The 3,194-nt window shown below is 39.5% G+C and overlaps 1 pseudogene; it reads left to right on the top strand.

The window, feature by feature from the left end:
• Positions 1 to 1,014: 1,014 nt before the first annotated feature.
• Positions 1,015 to 2,267, top strand: LOC117555509 (annotated as a pseudogene).
• Positions 2,268 to 3,194: the final 927 nt, after the last annotated feature.

Genomic DNA, 3,194 nt, shown 5'->3' on the forward strand with positions numbered 1-3,194 from the left:
ACTTACCAGTCTTCTGAAGAAATCTCGGTATCCTGTTCAGTGACGCCAAATTGTGAAGGTAAACTTCTGTTGTTGCAATGTTGAGGTAGAATGAAGGAGTCTGGAACGTCGATTAGCCAAAGCACTTAGAGTTTATTGATCACAGTACATTAATTACATACGGCCGGGAGATCATCTTAGTTTCACACTGTCCTTGTGCTCCACCAAGATTATCTCTGCCCCCAAAGCCACAAACATCGCTGCTACACGAGGAGAGGCCGGCCCACAGAAAGCCCGCGTTTACCTAATTAGTAGCAGATGGGAGACAATAGTCTACTTGTCTCAAAGAGATGCAGCCAGATCTCAAACCTCCCCAAGGATATAGGAGAAGCGTTTGACCTGTGACCTCAACTTATAGAGGAGTCTTTGAGTGACTACAAGCAGATGTTTGCAGTATCACAGATTCTAAAAAACTATAAGAGACTCTATAAACAGATCAGATTAAAATATTCTCTTACACGTGTGTGTGTGTGTGTGTGTGTGTGTGTGTGTGTGTGTGGTGTGTGTGTGTGTGTGTGGTGTGTGTGTGTGTGTGTGTGTGTGTGTGTGTGTGTGGCAACTGTTTTGTCCAATGCTAATTTCCAATAGTGCTGCACTATAGTGCTTTCTGAAGAATGTGGTAGAGTTACATTAGAAGCTGTAAAAGTTCAACAGGGGTTTCTGGTTAAAAAGAACACACATACATAAATGTAACATACATTACATTACATGTCACTTGTTAGACGCTTTTATCCTAAGAGACTTACATACTCAATACTGTGGGCAATCCCCACAGGAGCAATTTGGGGTGAAGTGTCTCAGGGACACAACGACATGCTGACTGTAGTGGGGTTTGAACCTGTGACCCCCTGATCCGAACACCAACGCACTATCCACTGCACCACACGCCTCCCAATACAGGAAACATACTCTACACTCCAGCAGTCTCATCCTTCTGACTTATAGTTGCTCCAGAGTTACTTCATTTTTGACAACATGGAGGGTAAGTGAATCAGTTATTTCTGTCGGAATATGAACACGGCACAATACGTTGCAAGATACATAAATGTAATATAATATAAATGCTTGGTTTCAAATACTTGGGATACACTTTAAGTTTGTTGTTTTTTTCTAATTGTGTTGGTCTTGTTAGGAGACATAACATATGTAAACTGTTTATTCATTTCCTTGTTGACCTCTTTTTATGTCACAACTCGTTTCTTTGGCTTATTATGCAAATGAACTGCTTTCTGGTCAATGAGGATAAATATTATAATCAGAATCAGAATACCTTTATTAGTCCAATATAGGGGACATTTACAGTCAATTATAATTATAATTTAGTTTATGTCTATACAAAACAACCAAAGGTCCAATGTGCAGTGTTTTTGAGTTGTAATTATTCTCTTTCAGTGTCAAATTGGAGAATTGTCATCTTGGGAAAAACTGGAGTAGGGAAAAGCAGCCTTGCTAACACCATATTTGGAGAGAAACTGTACACAACCTCCCCCACGCTCACTTCTGAAACAAGAAAGTGTCAAGCAGAAACCAAATCTGTCAATGGAAAAAGCATCACTCTAATCGACACTCCTGGTTTCTTCGATACAGAGACATCCGAGGAGAAGGAGCTGAAGTCTGAGATATTAAGGTGTACCTCAGAGTACGCGACTGGGCCTCATACATTTCTCATTGTGCTTAAAGTGGAGAAATTCACAGAGCATGAGCAGGCTGTCATCATGAAAATAATAAATAAGTCAATACTTTTCTGAAGAAGTCTTCAAATACGCAACAGTTCTCTTCACTCATGGTGACCAGCTCGATGAAGGACAGACGCTTAAGGATTTGGTTCACCAGAATCAGCTTGCTGGGGATCTCGTGGATAAGTGTGGAGGTCGCTGCCATATCATAGATAATAAATACTGGAACAACAACCAGCAGGAAGAATACAGGAGCAACCAGTTCCAGTTGACAGAGCTACTCAAGACAATAGATAGGATGATAAAGAAAAACAAAGGAAGCTGCTACACCAATATGAAGCCACAAGCAGAAGAGGAAGAAATACAAAATGAGGAAAAGCACAGTACACAATCACCAGAGACAGAAGTGAGGGAGAAAGCAAAAAGCAGCAATTTGAACAAGCTTTTGACCAAACTGGCAGGTTTAGCATCAGTTGCCTTATTAGGAGCTCTATTGGGAGTAGCAGTGGGGGTTGGAGTATAGGCATAGTTTTGAGGAAAGGACAAGATATAGCCAGGTTTGCAGCAGGGACAGCTGTAGCTACATCAAGCACACTTACAGGGGCAACTGCTTTTGTGGGAGCTGGGATGGGGGGCGTTGCAGGACTTGGTGCAGCTAAGGGGGCAGAAACTCCACAGGAAGCAGTAGAGAAGGCAGTAGAGGCTGTTACAGAGGTAGCACTCTGTCTTAGATAAAGCACAAGGTGTTTTAAAACAGAGGCCAAATGTAACATAAACTTCTGAATAAAGGGAAGAGAATGTATGAACAAAGATCCTTCTGCAGACTTCAGGATAATCTTCCTATTTATACGTAAAAAGGTCTACTTCTTGTCTGAGCTTCAAACCTAGGTCACTTGTTTGTTTCAAATACATTTTTTAAACTTAAGGTACGGACATAAAGTTTTAAACAAATGTGTTACAATCATGACCCCGTGGACTGAACCTGTTTATATTTTATGATCATTTGAAAACTATTTTGATATTGTTCATACTGGATATATGGATTGACAAGGTTCTGTTAATTTTTATTGGCACAATTCCATATTTGTTCTGCAACTACTGCACAGCAACTCCCCCTAGAGATAAATACAAAGTTATACTATAAGTATATAAGTTATATTATTGTGGTCATTTAACATCTTGCCAAGGACAACAGTTGAAAATTAGCCTGCTGGCTAATACTGGCTCATTTACAGCAATGTGGATTAATGTGCACTGTCCTTTTAAATAAATAAACAAACAAAATACACGGTTATGTATTAAATCTTTGATGTATGCAAAGTATTATTTGATAAAGGTTGTGTTGCTTTGTGGATTACATTGTATCAGCAAAACAATTATAAGATTGAATAAACAGAATGCTATGAAAACATGTTAGTTCAGCAAATAAAGTTGTATTTGGTTATTTCCCCCCACCACACATATGCAAGAACAGTAAGT

Source organism: Gymnodraco acuticeps, unplaced genomic scaffold, assembly GCF_902827175.1.
Source record: "Gymnodraco acuticeps unplaced genomic scaffold, fGymAcu1.1, whole genome shotgun sequence".
In the NCBI taxonomy this organism is placed as follows: Eukaryota; Metazoa; Chordata; class Actinopteri; order Perciformes; family Bathydraconidae; genus Gymnodraco; species Gymnodraco acuticeps.